This window comes from Triticum aestivum, chromosome 4B (genome assembly GCF_018294505.1).
Source record: "Triticum aestivum cultivar Chinese Spring chromosome 4B, IWGSC CS RefSeq v2.1, whole genome shotgun sequence".
NCBI classification, from domain to species: domain Eukaryota; kingdom Viridiplantae; phylum Streptophyta; class Magnoliopsida; order Poales; family Poaceae; genus Triticum; species Triticum aestivum.
The window spans coordinates 315,335,504-315,361,483 of NC_057804.1; positions in this window are offsets into that span (position 1 = coordinate 315,335,504).

Below are 25,980 nucleotides of genomic sequence, written 5' to 3' on the forward strand. Positions count from 1 at the left end.
GGCCCGGACATCGGGCACTCCCAGAGACAGAATGGTTCAAAGTCAAGAATGGATAAAAAGAACTATGGGAAGGAGTATTTTGACTAGAGCAAGTCTGTTACGAACCCAATCGATCCCCTCTTAATAGTGCGGGGTCCTATACTCAAGGAAACAAAATGAAACATCATTTTAACACTTCATCCTTGAGAGAACCCACTTCATATGCTCTTGATCCACACACAATTTGACGAACCAGGGACCAACACCTGAGATTCACTTGATAGCCATTGTTAGTCCCCTACATGTAGATTGTCATTAACATCAAAACATAATGTAAGGGCATGATTGCACTTCCACACGCATCCAGCTAGTTTTTGGATATGCTTGAGGTCTGTTGGGATAGCTAACTGCGAGAGAGCTCGGATTTTTGTCGGATTCGCTTCAATTCCTCTATTGGAAACAATGAAGCCGAGCAGCTTCCCGGAGGGCACGCCGAAAACACATTTTCCGGGTTTAGCTTGATATCGTATGTTCGGAGGTTATCAAACGTAAGCCTCAAGTCGTCTATTAGGGTTTAGACGTGTCTTGACCACGTCGTCCACATATGCCTCCACTGTCTTGCTGATTTGCTTTTCCAGGCATGTTTGAATCATGCGTTGATAGGTTGCTCCGGCATTTTTAAGCCCGAAAGGCATAGTGTTGTAGGGTGGAACCCTAAGTGAAGATCTTTCACGAATTGGAGGGGGAATCCCCAAGAACAAGATGAACACAAGAGGGACAACAAGAGGAACACTCAAGAACAAGTCCAAATCACACATCCACTAGACTAACAAACACACAAGATCCACAAGGTACATGAACAATCAAAGGGAAACAAGATACATGGTAGAGTTCATCCCAAATACTAAGAAGGAGATGAGGGCTTGATGATCCTATGATGGGGATCCTTCCCCAAGGAGGAGGTCTTGATGTTTGGTCACTCCAAGAGGAGGTCTTGATCTCCTAGTGGAGTGGACCCATGGAGCAAAGCTCACAAATGTCTATCAAATACTTTGCTATCCTTCCAAAAGAGCTAGGGGAGGTGTTTATATAGTCTAGGGACGAAGTTGGGTGAGAGAGGGGTACAATGGTCAAAGACCACAAAATGCACGCAGGCACACATGGACGGGTCCGGGCACCCGGGGGTGTGAGGCCCGGGCACCCGGGGTGGTCAGGTGCACGCCGGGCTGCTGCTGTAGGGGGGGCACCCGGGTTGGTGGCCCGGGCACCCGGGCGGAGTAGGGCTGCTCCAACAGCTGGGCCGGGCACCCGAGGGCGGGACTGGGCCGTGCTGGGAGGAGGCCGGGCACCCGGGGGTGGCGACCCGGGCACCCTGGGTGGGCCACGCCAGCACCCCGGCGGCGGCTGGGCCAAGGGCCGGGCACCCGGGGCTCCAAGGCCAGGCACCCGGGGCCGGCAGAGGCAGTGCCCAGGGGAGGGCCAGGCACCCGGGGTGGCCAGGGACTTGGCCCTCCAGCGGTTGGGGTCCGGGCACTTGTGCCTTCTCCGTCTTCTCTCTTGTCGCTCCTCTCCTCCTTCTCCTCGACCGTGGGTGCTTGGGTCTTCGCGCTAGCCTCTCCATGATCAACACCTTGACACCTAATCATGCATAGTACTTCCATTTTAGGTAGGACCCAATTCTCGTGTGAATTAGAATGGAGTTTGAAGAGGAAGGAGTCAACCTCGGTTTCGATGGTGCGTGCGTGTTCTCTTGTCCACGGTCCTCTCCGTCCTTGCGGTGATGGTGTGACGTGCATGGTGATGGTCGACAGATGCTCCGCATCACATAGTGTTGAAGCAGAAAGGACCATATGGCGTTATGAAAGCCATTGCAGCTTGGTCGGACTCTGCCATCTTTATTTGATGGTATCTAGAGTATGAGTCGAGAAAACATAGTGAGTCGTGTCCTGCGGTGGCGTCGTTGATTTGGTCGATGCGAGGGAGGGGGAAGGGATCCTTGGGGCAAGCCTTGTTGAGGTCTTTGAAGTCGACGCATAGGCGTCAGGATTTGTCCTTCTTTGGTACCATTACCAGATTTGCCAGCCAATCCGGATGCTTGATATCTTTGATGAATCCGTCCTCAGGTAACTTGGCTAGCTCTTCCCCCATGGCTTGCCGTTTGGGCTCTGAGAAGCGCCTAAGAGTCTGTCTGACAGGCTTGTATCCTTTCAGTATATTGAGGTTGTGTTCGGCCAGTCTGCGTGGGATGCCCGACATGTCCGAAGGGTGCCAGGCAAAAATATCCCAATTCTCGCGTAGGAAGTCTCGTAGTGCGGTGTCCATTATGGGGCTCAACTGTGTCCCGATGGAAGCTGTCTTCGTGGGATCCGTTGGATGCACCTGGAATTTGACTATCTCGTCTGCGGGTTTAAATGAGGTGGACTTGGGTCGCTTGTCGAGTATCACGTCGTCCCTGTCCACGGTGACGTGCAACGTTGTTAGTTCTTCGCTGCTAGAGCTTTGGATAATGCTTCTAGGGCTAGTGCTGTGGTTTTGTTTTCGGCGCGAAGTGCGACATTTGGATCACTGTCTAGAGTGATGATTCCATTGGGTCCGTGCATTTTAAGCTTCATGTACCCGTAATGGGGTATAGCTTGAAAGCTTGTGAACGTGTCCCGCCCTAAAAGGGCGTGGTATCCGCTGCTGAAAGGAGCCACTTGGAATGTGATTTCTTCGGACCTGTAATTCTCCGGAGTGCCAAATACCACATCGAGTGTGATTTTCCCCGCACATCGTGCTTCCCGACTAGGGATGATTCCCCTGAAGGTTGTGCCGTTTTGCTCAATGCGGCTTTTGTCAATTTCCATCTTGTTGAGTGTTTCTTCGTAGATCAAGTTTAATCCGCTTCTGCCGTCCATGAGTACTTTAGTGAGCCAAAAGCCGTCCATGATTGGGCTAAGGACCAAAGCGGCTGGTACCCGGACTGTCTGGAATTGAGGCTCATCACTGGCACTGAAAGTTATAGCAGTGTTGTTCCACGGATTTATTTTTGCCAGGTGGCAGATTTCAGTGAAATTTCGATGAGCTCACTTGCGCCTATTGTTTGAGGCGAAAGTCTCGAAGACTGTTAGTATCGTATTGTTTTCTTTGGTGGGATGTTGTTCTGCTTTATGGCTTACAAGAAGATCCTCGCCAACTTTTGCTACCTGACGGAGTATCCAACATGCTCTAAGGCTATGTGTTGGTGTAGTGTCCGGCGTGCTGTGGAGTTTACATGGCCCATTGAGCCATTCTTCCAATATGGTTCCACACCCTGGGGCGGGCTTTGGTTTCTTGGGGATTGGATCGGCTGACTTACAAGAGTTCGCCCATTTAGTTCGGACAAAGGTTTTGGTGAGAGCCGGACTATCCCAAAATTCTGTTTGGGTTTTCCAGGCGCTTTCCATCGCACAATACTTCTGTACTATGGCTGCTAAGTCAGCAAAGTGCACTATGTCACGTTGACTTATAGCATTAAGGATCCCTTTGTCCATGCAACTTTTGCAGAAAAGTGAGATTGCGTCTTCCTCACGACAGTCCGTGACCTTGTTTAGCACAAGGAGGAATCTGGCCCAGTAGCGATGTACTGTATCTTGGGGCTCTTGTCTGATATGGGAGATACGGTTTAAGTCCGGGTGGGTGGGTGTAGCTGAATCTGGATTCTGATCCGATCTAACGCCCAGGGGCAGAGGAGCTTCCGGGCTTGATAGCTCGAGATCCGGAGTGTTGCCTGATTTTTCCGGCCCGATACCCGATTCTAAATCCGGGGTCTGGGTCATGTTTTCCCGCGAGCGGGTATCCGGCTCAGAGAGCTCGGTAATCCGGACATAATTCGTCCTCAAAATAGAGGGATAATCCGTATGCGGCTCCTCCACTACCGCTATCTCATGGGTGACCGGTGGGGATTTAATATCCCTCTGGTTGGGTTTAAGCCTGACCCGATCATAGTCTGTAGCGACTCCCAGAGCGGCGATGCGATCCAAGAGCTCATTGAGGGAGGAGAGCTCTATTGGATTCATCTGTTCGGCGAGTTCCGAATTGATGTGGAGGCTGTTTTTGATGACTTGAGAGGTCATCATCGGCGCGGAAGCCGATCGGGCGGCCATGACGAAGCCGCCTAATCGGAGAGTCTGGCCTATCGCCAACACTCCCCCAAAGGCGATGTTGTCCTTGACAACGAGACGGGCCATCGAGCCTTGCACCGACGTCATAGAGGAACTCTCAATGAAAGCACCAATGTCAGTGTCAAAACCGGCGGATCTCGGGTAGGGGGTCCCGATCTGTGCGTCTAAGGCTAATGGTAACAGGAGGCAAGGGACACGATGTTTTACCCAGGTTCGGGCCCTCTCGATGGAGGTAAAACCCTACTTCGTGCTTGATTGATATTGATGATATGAGTAGTACAGGAGTTGATCTACCACGAGATCGTAGAGGCTAAACCCTAGAAGCTAGCCTATGATGATTATGATTCTGTCCCTAAGGACTAAACCCTCCGGTTTATATAGACACCGGAGAGGGCTAGGGTTTACATGGAGTCGGTTACAAAGAAGGAAATATAATATCTGGATCGCCAAGCTTGTCCTCCACGCAAAGGAGAGTCCCATCCGGAGACGGGACGAAGTCTTGAGTCTTGTATCTTCACGGTCCAACAGTCCGGCCAAGGTATATAGTCCAGCTGTCCGGATACCCCCTAATCCAGGACTCCCTCAGCGACGCCGGCAGCGAGAGAGGGAAGTGGTGGAGGCGGCGCAAGGAGGTGCGGACATGGACGAGCAGCTGCCCCCCCTCCCCTGGTCGCACCCGGAACCCCGCACCCTTTCCATCCGTCCGCCAATGCGCATTACGCCGTCGGACCACGTTGAGACAAAGGAGGATCCAACAGTTAGTTGGGTCATTCCGGAGAGCTTTCCGCCCACGCAGATGCCGCCGGTGGACTTATGTCCCTCGCACAACTCATTCCGGCGCGGGTGAGCACGGGCATCGGCGGCGCCCGGGCTGCCCACGACTTGTTCGACGGAGTGAAAGAACAAGAGTCGATATGTTTTTTATTGCTCATGTCTGATCAAAGTTGCATATGGCATGTTCAATGTTTTGCATAGACCGCTAGTTCATTTCGGACATAATGAATGCTTGCAAACCATGATCATCTAGGAGGCGTTCATGTCAAACATGATCAATGACAATGAAGGTCCAACCCTAATGTTGGGGAAAGTTGCATGGAAAACAAAAATTTACTACGCACACACAAAATATATCCATGGCGATCCATAGCTACGAGAGGGGTAAAGCATCTACATACCCTTATAGATTGCTAAGCGGAAGTGTTTATCAACGCAGTTGATGTAGTCGTACACCTTCACGATCCGTACCGATCAAGCACCGAACGCACGGCACCTCCGCGTTCAGCACACATTCTGCTCGATGACGTCCTCACCTTCTCGATCCAGCAAGAGAGGTGAAGTAGTAAATGAGTTCCGGCAGCACGACAGCGTGGTGACGGTGGTGGTGAAACTATTCCACAGGGCTTCGCTGAGCACAACGAATTTGGACGGATGAGGAACTAGAAGGAGAGGGGGCGCCACACACGGCTTGGAAGCGTGGTATGTGTTGCCCCCTCCCCTCCTCTCATATATATAGGTGGAGGGTAGAGGAGGCAGCCCTAGGCGCCCCCCCTTCCTTCCTTTAGGCGTGAAGGAGAAGGCAGGAGGGGCCCGGCGGCTGCCCTGCCTCAGGCGTACCCCTCTTCCATATTTGGTGCATGGGGGGAGGAAAGGGGGGTCGGTTGCCCTAGGGCACCCCTCCTTCCTTCTGTGTGTGAGCAGGGGAGGGGGAGCTTCCCAGCCCTTTGTGGGCTGGTGCTCCTCCCTCCTTTGGCACATGTGGCCCACCAGGTATAACCTACCGATGGCCTCCCGGAACCCCTTCCAGCAATCTGACAGTTGGCCCCTCCTTCCTTCCATGCGTGAGCAGGGGAGGGGGAGCTTCCCAGCCCTTTGTGGGCTGGTGTGCCTCCCTCCTGTGGCCCATGAGGTCTACCAAGTAGGTATAACCTACCGGTGGCCTCCCGGAACCCCTTCCGGGACCCCGACGATAATCCGGTGCATACCGAAACATTTCCGAAACTCCAACACCTTCATCCTATATATCAATCTTTACCTCCGGAGCATTCTGGAGCTCTTCGTTATGTCCGTGATCACATCCGGGACACCAAATGACATTCGGTCACCAACATACATAACTCATATAGTAATATATCGTCAACGAACGTTTAGTGTGCAGACCCCATGGGTTTGAGAATGATGTAGATATAATCGAGACGATTCTCCGGTCAATAACCAATAGAGGGACCTGGATGCCCATATTTGTTCCTACATATTCTATGAAGGTCTTTATCGGTCGAACCTTTATGACAACATACGTAGTTCTCTTTGTCTGTTGGTATGTTACTTGCTCGAGATTCGATCGTCGGTATCTCCATACCTAGTTCAATCTCTTTACTGGCAAGTCTCTCTTTACTCGTTTCGTAATACATCATCTTGCAACTAACTCCTTAGTCACTTTGCTTGCAAGCTTCTTGTGATGGTGTATTACCGAGAGGACCCAGAGATACCTCTCCGTCATATGGAGTGACAAATCCCAATCTCGATTCACGCCAACTCAACAGACACCTTCGGAGATACCTGTAGAGCACTTTTATGACCACCCAGTTACGAAGTGACGTTTGATAGCACACAAGGTATTCCTCCGGTATCCAGGAGTTGCATGATCTCATGGTCAAAGGAATATGCATTTGACATTAAGAAAGCAATAGCAATAAATTGAACGATCATATGCTAAGCTAACAGATGGGTCTTGTCCATCACTTCATTCTCCTAATGATGTGATCCCGTTATCAAATGACAACTCATATCTATGGTTAGGAAACCTTAACCATCTTTGATCAACGAGCTAGTCTAGTAGAGGCGCACTTGGGACATAGTATTTGTTTATGTATTCACACATGTATTTAAGTTTCCAGTCAATACAAATGCAGCATGAATAATAAACCTTTATCATGAACAAGGAAATATGATAATAACTAATTTATTATTGCATCTAGGGCATATTTCCAACAGTCTCCCACTTGCACTAGAGTTAGTAATCTAGTTCACATCGTTATGTGATCAACACCCAATGAGTTCTAAGGTGTGATCATGTTTTGCCTATGAGAGAGGTTTTAGTCAACGGGTCTGCAACATTCAGATCCGTGTGTACTTCGCAAATATCTATGTTTACAATGCTCTGCATGGAGCTACTCTAGCTAATTGCTCCCACATTCAATACGTATCCAGATTGAGACTCAAAGCCATCCGGATCGGTGTAAAAACTTGCATCGACGTAACCCTTTAGGACGAACTCTTTATCACCTCCATAACCGAGAAACATTTCCTTAGTTCTCTCTAGGCACCTAAGGATAATTTTAAGTGATGTCCAGTGATCTACTCCTGGATCACTTTGGTACCTCCATGCTAGACTTATGGCAAGGCACACATCAGGTCTAGTACACGTCATGGTATACATAATAGAGCCTATGGTTGTGGCATAGGGAATGACTTTCATCCTTTCTCTTTCTTTTGTCGTGGTCGGGTTTTGAGTCTTACTCAACTTCAGACCTTGCAATACAGGCAAGAATCCTTTCCTTGACTGATCCATGTTGAACTTCTTCAAAACTTTGTCAAGGTATGTGCTTTGGGAAAGTCCTATTAGGCGTCTTGATCTATCTCTATAGATTTTGATGCCCAATATGTAAGCAGCTTCACGGAGGTCTTTCATTGAAAAACTCTTATTCAAATATCCTTTTATGCTATCTAGAAATTATATATCATTTTCAATCAGCAATATGTCATCCATATATAATATTAGAAATGCTACAGAGCTCCCACTCACTTTCTTGTAAATACAGGCTTCACCGTAAGTCTGTACAAAACTAAATGCTTTGATCACCTCATCAAAGCATATATTCCAACTATGAGATGCTTGCACCATTCCATAGATGGATCGCTGGAGCTTGCACACTTTGTTATCACCTTTAGGATCGACAAAACCTTTTGGTTGCATCATATACAACTCTTCTTTAAGAAAACCTTTAAGGAATGTAGTTTTGACGTTCATTTGCCATATTTCGTAATCATAAAATGCGGCAATTGCTAACATGATTCTGACAGACTTAAGCATCACTACGAGTGAGAAAGTCTCATCATAGTTAAACCCTTGAACTTGTCGAAAACCTTTTGCAACAAGTCGAGCTTTGTAGACAGTAATATTACCATCAGTGTCCGTCTTCCTCTTGAAGATCCATTTATTCTCAATGGCTTGCCGATCATCCGGCAAGCCCACCAAAGTTCACACTTTGTTCTTTGATACGTCTCTGATGTATCTATAATTTTTTATAGTTCCATGCTATTATATTATCTACTTTGGATGTTTTATATGCATTAATATGCTATTTTATATTATTTTTGGGACTAACCTATTAACCTAGAGCCTAGTGCCAGTTTCTGTTTTTTCCTTGTTTTTGAGTTTTACAGAAAAGGAATATCAAATGGAGTCCAAATGGAATAAAACTTTCTCGATGATTTTTCTTGGATCAGAAGACACCCACATAACTTGGAGAGAGAGCCAGAAGAGTCCTGAGGTGCCCACAAGCCCTTAGGGCGCACCCCCTGGCTTGTGGACACCTTGGGAGTCCCCCAACCCTAATATTTGCACTATAAACTCCAAAATATTCCCCCAACATCAGAAGCATCCACCAAAATACTTTTTCACCGCTGCAAGCCTCTGTTCCCATGAGATCCCATCTTGGGACCTTTTCCGGCATCCTACCGGAGGGGGATTCGATCACGGAGGGCATCTACATCAACCTTGCTGCCTTCAGCATGAGTAGTTTACCACAGACCTATGGGTCCATAGCTAGAAGCTAGATGGCTTCTTCTATCTCTTTGATCTTCAATACAATGTTCTCCTTGATGTTCTTGGAGTTCTATCTGATGTAAGATTCTTTTGCGGTGTGATTGTCGAGATCCGGTGAATTGTGGATTATCTATGAATACTTAAAATAGCATTTGCTCAGACACGTCCGGACAAGCAAATTGATCCAACAATTCCAGTCCTACATACAATCTATATACCTATAGTAAAAGGAGTGAGTTGCGGAGATCCAACAAATCTCAACCGTTCAATAGCATATTCAAAGGTCTACGTCACTCGGTGTTAAACAAGTATAGTATTAAACACATTTAGCAGCCTCTACTAATTAATATAATGCCTAATATCAATGTTAGCATTAACCACATAATTATATCCTACCTAATATTAACATACAATTTATATCTTGCCTAATATTAATGTGCAATACAACATACACAATTTAGTTAGAAGAGACGCTACAAACAGGAGGGGAAGAAGTTTCAAAAAAAAAGAGGTGGGCAGGTTAACCGTGGAGGTATACGGGTTGTATCGGTAGAGCATGCGTGCTGCTTGGTTGACTGCAAGCTTCGCCATGGCGTCCACATATTGAATGAACATGTAGTCCTCTCCATCCTCTCCGCTTATACACACGAACTTGCCGATGCCGACTTTCTTGTGAACGACGTACTCGCCGAGCTCCAGCTCGCGAGGGTCCACACGGTGCCCCAAAGAGCTCTTGGCCGCCATCCCCTTCCTCCTTCCGGCGCCCTCCTCCTTGTCCTCCCCATTTCTTACGACGTCTCTCTCGTATTCCGGTTCGGCCGCGTGCCGACGGAGCTGGCGGAGGCCGAGGTGTTGCTGCTTGCGTATCATGTGGAGGTAGGCATCCACGTGGGCGGGGTCCATGGGAGATGTGGCAGCCGAAGAGACACAACGGTGGTGGACGAGCGCGTAGAGACGGTTATTGAGCTGCGAGATGTCATCGGGGGGCACGGTGGCCATCACCGTGGCAATGGGCGCAGCCGGGGAAGCGAGGCGGAGGCAGCGAACAGGGAGGCATAGGCGGAGCTGGGGGGATAGGGTCGGTGGTCGGGGGAGAAGGGAGTGACGGTGGGGATTTGGTGGTGGAGCACGAGGGATGAGGGTGGCTATGGATGTGGCGTGGAGGCGGGGGTTAGGAACAACACGGGAGCAGCATAGTTTTAAGCGTTTAGAGCATCTGGGCCCCAAACCCGTCTGAAAAATCCGACCCAGTCGAGCTCTTTAAATAGACCTCGAATGCCTAGACTGACCGGTACGTCTCGTGTCCAATCCAAATATGGAACAGATATGGGGCATCCGGGTGCTTCAGCCATGTTGAACCCGACAGCCCTGCCCAACCACAATTTGCACCAGATCCTTCCTCTTCCTCCCGCCTCCTCCTACCTTTCTTGCGCCCGAGTCCTATCTTTCCGGCGCCCGAGCCCTTGCCTTCCGCCACCCTTGCTCCCCATCTTCACCAGCGGTCCTGATCCGCCCTCCTAGATGTCGTCCAGTCCGTCCCCGACCTCTGCGGTGGAGATCGCGTCCACCTCATCCGTTAGTGTCCCTTCCTTGTCTCCGTCGTGCAAGGTGGAAAACGTCACCCGAAAGATGTTGCGACACCGTCAGCGAGAGAGGGAAGCGGCGGCGGTGGCGCAGGGAGGTGCGGGCATGGACGAGCAGTTGCCCCCCCCCCCTCGCGCTTGGAACCCCACGCCCTTTCCATCCGTCCACCAATGCGCATTACACCGTCAGACCACATTGAGACAGAGGAGGATCTAACGGGCAGTTGGGCCATTCCGGAGAGCTTTCCACCCACGCAGATGCCGACGGTGGACTTATGTCACTCGCACAACTCGTTCGGGCGCGGATGAGCACGGGCATCGGCAGCGCCCGGGCTGCCCACGACCTGTTCGACGGAGTGACAGAACAAGAGTCGATATGTTTTTTATTGCTCATGTCTGATCAAAGTTGCATATGGCATGTTTAATGTTTTGCATAGACCGCTAGTTCATTTCGGACATGATGAATGCTTGCAAACCATGATCATCTAGGAGGCGTTCATGTCAAACATGATCAATGACAATGAAGGTCCGACCCTAATATTGGGAACGTTGCATGGAAAACAAAAATTTACTACGCACACACAAAATATATCCATTGAGATGCATAGCTACGAGAGGGGTAAAGCATCTACATACCCTTATAGATCTCTAAGCGGAAGTGTTTATCAACGTGGTTGATGTAGTCGTACACCTTCACGATCCGTACCGATCAAGCACCGAACGCAAGGCACCTCCGTGTTCAGCACACGTTCAGCTCGATGACGTCCTCACCTTCTCGATCAAGCAAGAGAGGCGAAGTAGTAAATGAGTTCCGACAGCACGACGGCATGGTGACGATGGTGGTGAAACTATTCCGCAGGGCTTTGCCAAGCACAACGGATTTGGACGGATGAGGAACTAGAAGGAGAGGGGGCACCACACACGGCTTGGAATCATGGTATGTGTTGCCCCCCTCCCCTCCTCCCATATATATAGGTGGAGGGGAGAGGAGGCAGCCCTAGGCACCCCCCTTCCTTCCTTTAGGCATGAAGGAGAAGGTAGGAGGGGCCCGACGGCTGCACTGCCTCAGGCATATCCGCCCTTCCATATTTGGTGCATGGGGGAAGGAAAGGGGGGCCGGCTGCCCTAGGGCACCCCCTCCTTACTTTTGTGCGTGAGAAGGGAGGGGGAGCTTCGCAGCCCTTTGTGGGTCTGTGTGCCTCCCTCATTTGGCACATGTGGCCCACCAAATAGGTATATGTAGGACCTTGAAGTGTGTCTAGAGGGGGGGGGGGTGATTAGACTACTTCACCAATTAAAAACTTAACCTTTTCCCAATTTTAGAGTTTGGCAGATTTTAGCTATCTTAGGACAAGTCAAGCAATCATCACACAAATCAAGCAAGCATGCAAAGAGTATATGGGCAGCGGAAATTAAAGCATGCAACTTGCAAGAAAGTAAAGGGAAGGGTTTGGAGGATTCAAACGCAATTGGAGACACAGATGTTTTTGGCGTGGTTCCGATAGGTAGTGCTATCGTACATCCACGTTGATGGAGACTTCAACCCATGAAGGGTAACGGTTGCGCGAGTCCACGGAGGGCTCCACCCACAAAGGGTCCACGAAGAAGCAACCTTGTCTATCCCACCATGGCCGTCGCCCACGAAGGACTTGCCTCACTAGCGGTAGATCTTCACGAAGTAGGCGATCTCCTTGCCCTTACAAACTCCTTGGTTCAACTCCAATATCTTGTCAGAGGCTCCCAAGTGACACCTAGCCAATCTAGGAGACACCACTCTCCAAGAAGTAACAAATGGTGCGTTGATGATGAACTCCTTGCTCTTGTGCTTCAAATGATAGTCTCCCCAACACTCAACTCTCTCTCATAGGATTTGGATCTGGTGGAAAGAGGATTTGAGTGGAAAGCAACTTGGGGAAGGCTAGAGATCAAGATTCATATGGTAGGAATGGAATATCTTGGCCTCAACACATGAGTAGGTGGTTCTCTCTCAGAAATGGTAAGTTGGAAGTGTAGGTTTAGTTTGATGGCTCTCTCCACGAATGAAGAGGAGGTGGAGGGGTATATATAGCCTCCACACAAAATCTAACCGTTACACACAATTTACCAAACTCGGTGGGACCGATTCAACAGACTCGGTCAGACCGATTTTGTAAACCTAGTGACCGTTAGTGATTTTCGGTGGGACTGACATGCAACTCGGTGAGACCGATTTGGTTAGGGTTAGGGCATAACGTAATCTCGGTAAGACCGATTACACAAACTCGGTGAGACCGATTTTGGTAATAAGCTTTCCAGAGAGTTGGTCAGGTAAACTCGGTGGGACCGATTTGCTCTTTTCGGTGAGACCGAAATGTTACAAAAGGGAAACAGAGAGTTTACATTGCAATCTCGGTGGGACCGATCGCTCACTTCGGTTTGACCGAAACGTTACGAAGGGAAACAGAGAGATTGCAATCCCATCTCGGTGAGACCGAGATCCCTATTGGTAGGACCGATTTGCCTAGGGTTTGTGGCAGTGGCTATGACTTTTGAAGTCGGTGGCGCCGGGTAGGAAGAATCGGTGTGACCGATTTTGGCTTTAGGTTTAGGTCATCTGTGGATGTGAGAAAGTGGCTGAGGGTTTTGGAGCATATCACTAAGCACATGAAGCAAGAGGCTCATTAAGCAACACCTCACCCCTCCTTGATAGTATTGGCTTTTCCTATAGACTCAATGTGATCTTGGATCACTAAAATATAAAATGAAGAGTCTTGAGATTTTGAGCTTGAGCCAATCCTTTGTCCTTAGTATTTTGAGGGATCCACTTTCATCATCCATGCCATGCCATTCATTGAGCTTTCCTGAAATAATAGTCTTGGAATAGCATTAGCTCAATGAGCTATATGTTGTTATGAATTACCAAAACCACCTAGGGATAGTTGCACTTTCAATCTCCCCCTTTTTGGTAATTGATGACAACATATAGATCAAAGCTTCGACAAATGATAATAAGATTGAAAAACATCGTCGCTTTAAGAAGTATGTGATAAGCAAGAGCTCCCCCTAAATTTGTACATAGTTTAAGATTTGCTTTGGACCGCAAATGCACAAGGAATTAGGCTCATGGGTTACTCTTCCATGTCACATACATCTTGGTGGAGCGCTCAAAACAATAAATATTGGATACATGCACTCATCACCAAGCAAGGTGAATGATCACATAGGATAGATAAGATAATATCATCAAACATGCATAAGTGTAGCTTATGATCAAACACATGATCATCAATGTCTCACAAGAATAGCATAGTATCTCAAGCAATCAAAAGCAAACAAGTTTTAACCACCAAATCAAGAGAGAACAAAAGCAACACTCTCTCTCTCGAAGCCTATGATCTATACATTTTTCTCCCCCTTTGGCAACAAGTTACCAAAAAGTTCATAGAAAATGCATAGTGCTAGATCGTCTCTCAGGCTTGATCTTCAGGTGGTGGTGTCCGGATAACTCCAGGAACGAAGGCTTCAGTTGAAGTAGAGGGTGCTGGAGTTGATGCTGGAGCTGGTTGCACTAGAGCTGTAGGAGCTGTAGCTGGTGCAGATGATGTTGCTCTAGTGTCTGTCACAGGCACTGCAACTGACCTCTGGGCTCTAGGCACTCTGGCAAACACATTAGTGGTAGTCTTGCCCTGCCTCTCCTGCATGTCATCCTGCAGCTGCTCCACAACTGACTGAATCTCAGTTACTTTGACATCAAGATCATGAAATTTGAGTTCCATTATTCTTTCCAAGCTCTCCTAATTCTGAGTGAGGGTGGCCAATCCATTCTCAATCCTTAGTGTTGATGCTATTAAGTAACCAAGCTGCTCCCTGCTTGCTCTTCAAGAAATACTCAGATGCCTCCTCTTGAGTTGGCATCTTGGCAGCCTTCTCCTTCCTTGCCTTCTCCTTCTTCTCTTGAGCATGTACAGATGATGGATCATTCTCATTCATGACAACCTCATTGTCCTCAAAGTCTAGATAAAGTGGAAAATGTTCCTTATCCAATTGATATTTGCCAGTTCCCATATTTGAGTTAATCAACTCCTGGATCTGAGGGGCATATCCACAACTCCTCTTCTGATCTGCTGCAGTCCTCTTAATGGTTTCAACCATAAGGCTCATGACCTTGAATTTCTGAGGCACATCCAACAAATGCAACATGTTGATTGCATGCCCTCTGATCATGTTGTGGTCACCAGACTTAGGCAATAGAGTGTGCCTTAGGATGCAGTTGATAGTTGGCAGCCCTGACAGAAGGAAGTGGACTGACCCAAACTTATGTGTCTCAATAGCTTTGTCTGGGATCTCCTTGTACATGTGTGCCATGGAATTGTGGTCCATCTTGTTCTTGGCATATACATCTAGGTCATCATCATTTTCCTTTGGGGCATTGATCAATCTTGCCTATTCCTCAACAGTGGACTGGTACCTTGTACCTTCTGACATCCAAACTATCCTCCCATCTGGATAGAAGTGTGCTGTGGAGTAGAATTGCATGATAAGTTCATCATTCCAGTTTGTGAGCTTTTGCCCAACATAATCTGCAACTCCACAAGCAACAAAACTGTCTTGCACTCCAGGATAGTGCTCTTCATTTTCCTTTATGTAGGTCCAGTCGACCCACCTCATATCACATACTATGGGCTTCTTGTCCAATAAGATTGTCTCATAGAAGTCCTGCTGTTCCTTTGTATAGAACCTGTAATCAACAACAGTTCTTCTCCTTGAGGCATATGGATCTGTCAGCCTCCATAGCCTCAACCTTGAGTCTCTTCTAATGTTCATGTCCTCAGCCACAGGATGGGCATCATTGTGGTCTGGTATCTTGGGCTTGAGCTTCCTTAGGACATGTCCTTCTTCATCTTCCTCATCAGCAACATTAGGCACTGGGGCCTTGTTCTTCTCAGCAGCTGGAATACTCCTGGTATTCCTTTTTGGTGCAAGCTTGGCCTTGGGGGCAGCTTTGGGTGCTTCCTTGGGCTTAGATGTTGCAGCCCCTGATCTAATAGCATCACCCATAAGCTTTGGTGCCTTTGGTGCTGGTGCAGCAACCTCTTCTTCCTCTTCCATAATGGAAGGTTGCCCAACAACTCTGGCTATGGTCTTCTTGACCCTTTCCTTCCTTTTCTTTCCTTCAGCAGCAGGCTCTTTGGATTGGGATTCCAAAGGAATTTGAGTGGAGACTCTGGCTTTGGACATTGGTTGTCTTCCTGCTGGCCTTTTAATCTTCATGCCTGGCTTTACTGCAGTTGGGCTGAGCTTCTTCTTGAGCTCTAATTTCTTGGAAGTAGCCTCATCTTCTTCTGCTCTATAATCCTCATCTTCAGAATCTGAGGTTCTCTTCTTCCTTTGCCTGGTAACAGCTTTAGGCAGGTTGCTAGGAGTGCTTCTGTTGCCTTCATCTGAAGTGCTGGAGGGACTAGTGCCCTGACTCATGTCAATCTGCTCTTCTGCCCTGTTCTGGCTGTCACTCTGGTCTGACATGCTGCAAACACTGACTGCTGACCCTGTGAAGAGTTATAGTTGAGATAGAGTGGATGAGCATCACAAAATGCAGAGATTTTTGCAAAAGAATGATTCAAAAATTCAGTTTTAGTTTTCCACAGAAAGCATTTCGGATCAACCGATTTTCAAACTCGGTGATACCGAAGCAGTTTTGGAACCTAAACTGATGAACTCGGTTGGACCGAGTCACAGTTTGGTGGCACCGAGACTGCTAGGGTTTCACAAAGTCCTAAAATCAGTCTCACCGATTAGTAATTCTCGATCAGACCGAGAGTTACTAGTGCAATGGCATAAGCCAAATTGGTGGGACCGAGTTTTTCAACTCAGTGGGTCCGAGATGGTTTCGGCGGAAACCTAACCCTAAAATTTTGAATCTCATCTAATCTACGGATTGATTGACTGGATAGGAGTGTTTCAATCGTGGCAAGAATCAATAAGAACACAATGTGCTAGGAATCAGACGAGGATAGCACAGTGATCGAGTCCATACCCTAGCTCGGCGATGAACTCGGTACGGCGGCAACGGCGGGGTTGAATTCCGTTGACGGCGGCGGAGACCAGCGACAGGAAGCGGCTAGCGACAAGGAGACGATCCGGAGACCTTGGAGGCAGAGCGAGCTATTGCGCGGGCGAAGGGGTTCAGAGGAATTTCCAAATTTTTGCCCGTGACTATATATAGCCCGACCCTGTCGGTGTGACCGAGTGGAACAACTCGGTGGCACCGAGATGCATAACTGTGTACAGTTACAGCAACTCGGTGTGACCGAAAAGTTCAAATCGGTTGCATCGAGATTGAAAACTTAGATCGACTTAATGATCTCGGTAGGACTGAAATGGAGGAATCGGTCAGACCGAGAATCACAAAGAAGTTTTGGAAGTTTAAGTCTATGACGAATTGGGGACTCCAAGTGCTCCTCACACAGAGTGGTTCGAATCTGACTTGATCAAATTTTGTGATGTAGCATGAATAGAGTTTGAGACGAGAAAAACATAGATAGCTAGAGAAGGTTCTTAGGCATTCTTGTCCATCCACTTGGCAAAAATAAAAAGAGGCAAATCAATCAAAACAACAAGTGGATGTCCTTGAATGAGTAAAATATGCACCAACATGCTCACACAATAAGATGGCAAATGAAATATGTGGCAAAACATGCACAACCAATTCTAGCATCTATCAAACAATTGGCGATGACTAGGTCATCTATATATGAGTATATTGACTTAGGAGTCAAATGAGAACATTTGATCATAGGTCATACTCATCGTTTAAGCTCAAGTGGGGTTACCACTTTTACATAATGCATTGATGTGTTCACACCATTAGAGTTGCTTTGACTCAATTCTTAGAGTTAAGCTCCCCCTAGATGTGAGATCCCCCCTTAGAGGGATGAACTAACCTTGGGTTTTGTCGATGATGAATTCATGTAGGTGTTGAAGATGTGGATGCTCAATGTTGATGTAGATCATTTGGAGCAATCCGTTGGAGTGAGTTGCACTTTCAACTTACCTACATGGGTTAGTCCCACAAGGAACAAACAAGAATATCCATAGACATAGAGTGATGAACACACATGATGATGTCCATGAAATCATTAGGTTACCTTGTCCCTTGCCTTACCAACATGAGGGTTTGTGACTCCTTGAACTAGTGCAAGATGTGGAAGTTGATTGCACTTGTCCTTGCCATAATGATATGAGTGAAGAATGTTGGCGGAGTCACCCTCAAGAACTCTCTAGTTCTTCTTCTTCGGGATCCACATCATCTTGATGGGAATCCTTGGAGTTGTAGTTGTACTTGATGAAGTGGAACTTGACGTAGTCTTGGGAACCCACTTGAACGAGGCCTTAGGTGCTTCTTCAAATGCATCAATCTCTTCTTGAAGCTTGTCCTTGCCTTTGTTCTTGTGATCTTGTGGTGGAAGATCATCTTGTGCTTGTGTTCCCTTGAAGAAAGTAGGATCATACTTCTCTTGTTGAGGAACAAACTTCGTCTTGGGGTATTGATCTTCTTCCCACTCAACTCCATTGGCATTGAACTTTCGTTCAAAACCAACACCGTGATTCTTACGGTGTCTTCCTTGCTTGCGTACAATTTCCTCGAATTGCTTACTCCCGGCAAGGCTCTTGTAAACACCTTTCTCTACAATTCCCTTCAATAAGCTATTTTCTTGCTCAAGTGTAACTTGGCTAAGAGAATCATTAGTGGAATCAAGAGAACTACTAGAAGCAATAATATTGACATTATTATTGTTACTACTAGAGGAAGTATCTTGCTTGTAGTTGTTACTAGACTTGACTTGAGGCATGTAAGTAGATAAGAGTAAATGCTTGGCAATGTAATAAGAACTTTTCTTACGGAGATCATCATTGATTGCTTTCAAGAACTCATGCTCTTGCTCAAGATTGAGCTTTTCAAAGCGTAACTTCTCATGAGCCCTTAAAAGTTCTCGATGATCTTCGAAGATAGTTTCATGAGCCAACTTAAGAGTGTTTAGTTCTTTAGTTAGAAGCTCAATCTTCTCCTTATCATTGTCATTCGTTTTAGCATGATTAATTGACGTTTCATCGTAGTATTCATCACTAGAGTTGTCAACAAGTAAATCATCATCCACAAGCAAGTCATCTTCATCACTATTGAAATCAACATACTCAGGATGTGTTACCTTTGGACCTTTGGCCATGAAGCATCTTCCAATTCCTTCATTTGGTGAATCAAATATGTCGTAGGAGTTGGTTGACACAAGTGCTAGACCGGCAACACCTTCATCTTGAGTATATTCGGAGTCGGAGTGATAGCTTCTCTCGGAGTGTTTGTCGGAGTCGAAGCCGGGTACCCATTCACCAACATGAGCTTGATGTCTTTGTTTTGTGTAGCTCCTTGATGACTTGTCCTTCCTTTCCGAATCCTTGCTTCTCCGTGAGGGTCTTCATTCATAACGATCATCTCTACTCCTCCTCTCTCTTGGTGGTGATTCTTCTCTTTTGCTTCTTCTTCTTGGAGAATCTTCTCTTCTTTTGTAGGGTGCCGTACACTCATTGGAATAGTGTCCAGGTCTCCCACAATTGTAGCAACTGCGCTCTCGACTAAAAGATCTTTTGTCATGATAAGACCTTGACTTGGAGCTTCTTTCTTTGCTTCTACTCTTGTAGAATTTGTTGAAGTTCTTCACCATTAAGCTCAATTCTTCATTGAAGGTTTGTTTCTCACTTGATGATGTGGGGGCTTCACTTGAGGCTTTGTAAGCACCACTTGACTTGTTGTGAAGTTCCTCCTTATCCTTGAGTGTTATCTCATGAGCAACAATTCTTCCAATGACTTCCGTTGGCTTGAGATCTTTGTAGTTTGGCATCATTTGGATCAATGTGCACACTGTATCATACTTTCCATCCAATGCTCTTAGAATCTTCTTGATGATGAATCTGTCGGTCATCTCTTCACTCCCTAAGCCGGCAATCTCATTTGTAATAAGAGCAAGCCTAGAGTACATTTCGGCGACACCTTCACCATCCTTCATTTTGAACTTGTCAAGTTGACTTTGGAGCACATCCAACTTGGATTCCTTGACGGATTCGGTACCTTCATGCATATCAATCAAAGTATCCCAAATTTCCTTTGCATTCTCAAGACGGCTGATTTTGTTGAATTCTTCGGGGCACAATCCGTTGAAGATGATATCACAAGCTTGAGCGTTGTATTGCAGCATCTTCAATTCTTCCACATTAGCTTCACGGTTCGGCTCTCTCCCATCAAAGAATTCACCTTGCAAGCCAATACAAATAATTGCCCAAACAGCGGGGTTATGTCCGAGAATATGCATTTTCATCTTATGCTTCCAACTAGCAAAGTTAGTACCATCAAAGTAAGGACCTCTACAGTGATAATTTCCCTCGCTAGACGCCATACTCTCCTAGGTTGTGAAACCAAGGCTATGACCACCAAAGCTATGTAAATCAAAGCAAATGGAGACCAAAGCTCTGATACCACTTGTAGGACCTTGAAGTATGTCTAGAGGGGGGGTGATTAGACTACTTGACCAATTAAAAACTTAACCTTTTCCCAATTTTAGAGTTTGGCAGATTTTAGCTATCTTAGGACAAGTCAAGCAGTCATCACACAAATCAAGCAAGCATGCAAAGAGTATATAGGCAGCGGAAATTAAAGCATGCTACTTGCAAGAAAGTAAAGGGAAGGGTTTGGAGGATTCAAACGCAATTGGAGACACGGATGTTTTTGGCGTGGTTCCGATAGGTGGTGCTATCGTACATCCACGTTGATGGAGACTTCAACCCACGAAGGGTAATGGTTGCGTGAGTCCACGGAGGGCTCCACCCACGAAGGGTCCACGAAGAAGCAACCTTGTCTATCCCACCATGGTCGTCGCCCACGAAGGACTTGCCTCACTAGCAGTAGATCTTCACGAAGTAGGCGATCTCCTTGCCCTTACAAACTCCTTGGTTCAACTCCACAATCTTGTCGGAGGCTCCCAAGTGACACCTAGCCAATCTAGGAGACACCACTCTCCAAGAAGTAACAAATGGTGCGTTGATGATGAACTCCTTGCTCTTGTGCTTCAAATGATAGTCTCCCCAACACTCAACTCTCTCTCATAGGATTTGGATCTGGTGGAAAGAGGATTTGAGTGGAAAGCAACTTGGGGAAGGCTAGAGATCAAGATTCATATGGTAGGAATGGAATATCTTGGCCTCAACACATGAGTAGGCGGTTCTCTCTCAGAAATGGTAAGTTGGAAGTGTAGGTTTAGTCTGATGGCTCTCTCCACGAATGAAGAGGAGGTGGAGGGGTATATATAGCCTCCACACAAAATCTAACCGTTACACACAATTTACCAAACTCGGTGGGACCGATTCAACAGACTCGGTCAGACCGATTTAGTAAACCTAGTGACCGTTAATGATTTTCGGTGGGACTGACATGCAACTCGGTGAGACCGATTCGATTAGGGTTAGGGCATAACGTAATCTCGGTAAGACCGATTACACTAACTCGATGAGACCGATTTTGGTAATAAGCTTTCTAGAGAGTTGGTCAGGTAAACTCGGTGGGACCGATTTGCTCTTTTCGGTGAGACCGAAATGTTACAAAAGGGAAACAGAGAGTTTACATTGCAATCTCGGTGGGACCGATCGCTCACTTCGGCTTGACCGAAACGTTATGAAGGGAAACAGAGAGATTACAATCCCATCTCGGTGAGACCGAGATCCCTATTGGTAGGACCGATTTGCCTAGGGTTTGTGGCAGTGGCTATGACTTTTGAAATCGGTGGCGCCGGGTAGGAAGAATCGGTGTGACCAATTTTGGCTTTAGGTTTAGGTCATCTATGGATGTGAGAAAGTAGCTGAGGGTTTTGGAGCATATCACTAAGCACATGAAGCAAGAGGCTCATTAAGCAACACCTCATCCCTCCTTGATAGTATTTGCTTTTCCTATAGACTCAATGTGATCTTGGATCACTAAAATATAAAATGAAGAGTCTTGAGCTTTTGAGCTTGAGCCAATCCTTTGTCCTTAGTATTTTGAGGGATCCACTTTCATCATCCATGCCATGCCATTCATTGAGCTTTCCTGAAATAATAGTCTTGGAATAGCATTAGCTCAATGAGCTATATGTTGTTATGAATTACCAAAACCACCTAGGGATAGTTGCACTTTCAGTATAACCTACCGATGGCCTCCCTGAACCCCTTCCGGCACTCCGACAGTCGGCCCCTCCTTCCTTCTGTGCGTGAGTAGGGGAGGGGGTGCTTCCCAGCCCTTTGTGGGCTTGTGCATCTCCCTTCTTTGGCCCATGAGGTCGACCAAGTAGGTATAACCTACCGGTGGCCTCCCGGAACCCCTTCCGGGAGTCCGACGATAATGTGGTGCATTCCGAAACATTTCCGAAACCCCGATACCTTCATCCTATATATCAATCTTTACCTCCGGACCATTCCGGAGCTCCTCGTCATTTTTGTGATCACATCCGGGACTCCAGACAATATTCGGTCACCAACATACATAACTCATATAGTACTATATCGTCAACGAACGTTAGCGTGTAGACCCTACAGGTTCGAGAATGATGTAGATATGATCGAGACGCTTCTCTGGTCAATAACCAATAGAGGGACCTAGATGCCCATATTTGTTCCTACATATTCTATGAAGGTCTTTATCGGTCGAACCTTTATGAGAACATACGTAGTTCTCTTTGTCTGTTAGTATGTTACTTGCTCGAGATTTGATCGTCGGTATGTCCATACCTAGTTCAATCTCGTTACCGGCAAGTCTCTCTTTACTCGTTTTGTAATACATCATCTTGCAACTAACTCCCTAGTCACTTTGCTTGCAAGCTTCTTGTGATGATGTATTACCGAGAGGACCCCGAGATACCTCTCCGTCATATGGAATGACAAATCCCAATCTCGATTCATGCCAACTCAATAGACACCTTCGGAGATACCTGTAGAGCACTTTTATGATCACCCAGTTGTGAAGTGATGTTTGATAGCACACAAGGCATTCCTCCGGTATCTGAGAGTTGCATGATCTCATGGTCGAAGGAATATGTATTTGACATTAAGAAAGCAGTAGCAAGAAATTGAACAATCGTATGCTAAGCTAAGAGATGGGTCTTGTCCATCACATCATTCTCCTAATGATGTGATCCCGTTATCAAATGACAACTCATATCTATGGTTAGGAAACCTTAACCATCTTTGATCAACTAGCTAGTCTAGTAGAGGCTCACAAGGGACATAGTATTTGTTTATGCATTCACACATGTATTTAAGTTTCTGGTCATTACAATTCTAGCATGAATAACAAACCTTTATCATGAACAAGGAAATATGATAATAATCAATTTATTATTGCATCTAGGGCATATTTCCAACAGTCTCCCACTTGCACTAGAGTCAATAATCTAGTTCACATCGTCATGTGATCAACACCCAATGAGTTCTAAGGTATGATCATGTTTTTCCTGTGAGAGAGGTTTTAGTCAATGGGTCTGCAACATTCAGATCCGTGTGTACTTCGCAAATATCTATGTCTACAATGCTCTGCATGGAGCTACTCTAGCTAATTGCTCCCACGTTCAATACGTATCCAGATTGAGACTCAGAGCCATCCGGATTGGTGTCAAAACTTGCATCGACGTAACCCTTTAGGATGAACTCTTTATCACCTCCATAACCGAGAAACATTTCCTTAGTCCTCTCTAGGTACCTAAGGATAATTTTGAGCGATGTCCAGTGATCTACTCCTGGATCACTTTGGTACCTCCATGCCTAACTTATGGCAAGGCACACATCAGGTCTAGTACACATCATGGTATACATAATAGAGCCTAGGGCTGTGGCATAGGGAATGACTTTCATCCTTTCTCTTTCTTTTGTCGTGGTCGGGTTTTGAGTCTTACTCAACTTCACACCTTAGAATACAGGCAAGAATCCTTTCCTTGACCGATCCATTTTGAACTTCTTCAAAACTTTGTCAAGGTATGTGCTTTGTGAAAGTCCTATTAGGCGTCTTGATCTATCTCTATATATTTTGATGCCCAATATGTAAGCAGCTTCGCGGAGGTCTTTCATTGAAAAACTCTTATTCAAATATCCTTTTATGCTATCCAAAAATTATATATCATTTTCAATCAGCAATATGTCATCCATATATAATATTGGAAATGCTACAGAGCTCCCACTCACTTTCTTGTAAATACAGGCTTCACCGTAAGTCTGTACAAAACTAAATGCTTTGATCACCTCATCAAAGCATATATTCCAACTCCGAGGTGCTTGCACCAGTCCATAGATGGATCGCTGGAGCTTGCACACTTTAGGAGCACCTTCAGGATCGACAAAACCTTCTGGTTGCATCAGATACAACTCTTCTTCAAGGAACCCTCTAAGGAATGTAGTTTTGACGTTCATTTGCCATATTTCATAATCATAAAATGCAGCAATTTCTAACATGATTCTGTCAGACTTAAGCATCGCTACGGGTGAGAAACTATCATCGTAGTTAACCCCTTGAACTTGTCGAAAACCTTTTGCGACAAGTCGAGCTTTGTAGACAGTAATATTACCATCAGTGTCCGTCTTCCTCTTGAAGATCCATTTATTCTCAATGGCTTGCCGATCATCCGGCAAGTCCACCAAAGTCCACACTTTGTTCTCTGATACGTCTCCAATGTATCTATAATTTTTGATAGTTCCATGCTATTATATTATCTGTTTTGGATGTTTTATATGCATTAATACGCTATTTTATATTATTTTTGTGACTAACCTATTAACCTAGAGCCTAGTGCCAGTTTCTGTTTTTTTCGTTATTTTTGAGTTTTACAGAAAAGGAATATCAAACGGAGTCCAAATGGAATAAAACTCTCTCGATGATTTTTCTTGGACCAGAAGAATCCTGAGGGGCCCACACGCCCTCAGGGTGCACCCTAGGGTGGCCTGCCCCTGGCTTGAGGACACCTTGGGAGTCCCCAACCCTAATATTTGCACTATAAATTCCAAAATATTCCCCCAACATCAGAAGCATCCACCAAAATAATTTTCCGCCACTGCAAGCCTCTGTTCCCGTGAGATCCCATCTTGGGACCTTTTCCGGCACCCTGCCGGAGGGGGATTCAATCACGGAGGGCATCTACATCAACCTTGCTGCCCTTTCGATGAAGCGTGAGTAGTTTACCATAGACCTACGGGTCCATAGCTAGAAGCTAGATGGCTTCTTCTCTCTCTTTGATCTTCAATATAATGTTCTCCTTGATGTTCTTGGAGTTCTATCCGATGTAATATTCTTTTGCGGTGTGTTTGTCGAGATCCCATGAATTGTGGATTTATGATCAGATTATCTATGAATATTATTTGAGTCTTCTCTGAACTCTTTTATGCAGGATTAAATATATTTGTGTTTCTCTCTGAATTACCGGTTTGCTTTGGCCAACTAGAGTGGTTTATCTTGCAATGGGAGAGGTGCTTAGTTTTGTGTTCAATCTTGCGTTGTCCTCACCCAGTGACAAAGTAGGGGTAGCGAGGCACGTATTGTATTGTTGCCATCAAGGATAAAGATGAGGTTTTCATCATATTGTTTGAGTTTATCCCTCTACATCATGTCATCTTACTTAAGGCGTTACTCCGTTCTTATGAACTTAATACTCTAGATGCATGCTAGATAGCGGTCGATGTGTGGAGTAATAGTAGTAGATGCAAAATCATTCCGGTCTATGACACGGACATGATGCCTATATTCATGATCATTGCCTTAGATCGTCATAACTTTGCGCTTTTTATATCAATTGCTCGACAGTAATTTGTTTACCCATCGTATGTTTTCTTTCAAGAGAGAAGCCTCTAGTGAGACCTATGGCCCCCGGCCTATTTTCCATCATATATTTTCAGATCTGTAAACCAAAAAACCCAAAAATACCTTGATGCAATTTATTTATATTTACTTTAGTTTGCTATTTTATTTATCTTTTATACCCATCTCTATTAGATCTCACTCTTGTTCGTGACCGTGAGGGGATTGACAACCCCTTTTTCGCGTTTGTGTGCAAGTGTTTGTTAGTTTGTGCAGGTGCATAGATTGGAGACTTACCTGTGCCTCCTGCTGGATTGATACCTTGGTTCTCTGAGGGGAATACTTATCTCTACTTTGCTGCATCACCCTTTCCTTTTCAATGAAAAATCAATACAAGCTCAAGAAGTAGTAGGAAGAATTTCTGGCACCATTGCCGAGGAGGTTCTACATCAAGCCTACCAAGTACCCATCATAAACTCTCATATCTTGCAATTACATTATTTTCCATTTGCCTCTCGTTTTCCTCTCCCCCACTTCTAAAAAGTTTTTCAGAAAAATACAAAAATATTTGCCTTTTTATTCGCCCTAGTTTCACTTGATCTTTTGTTTGCTGGAACT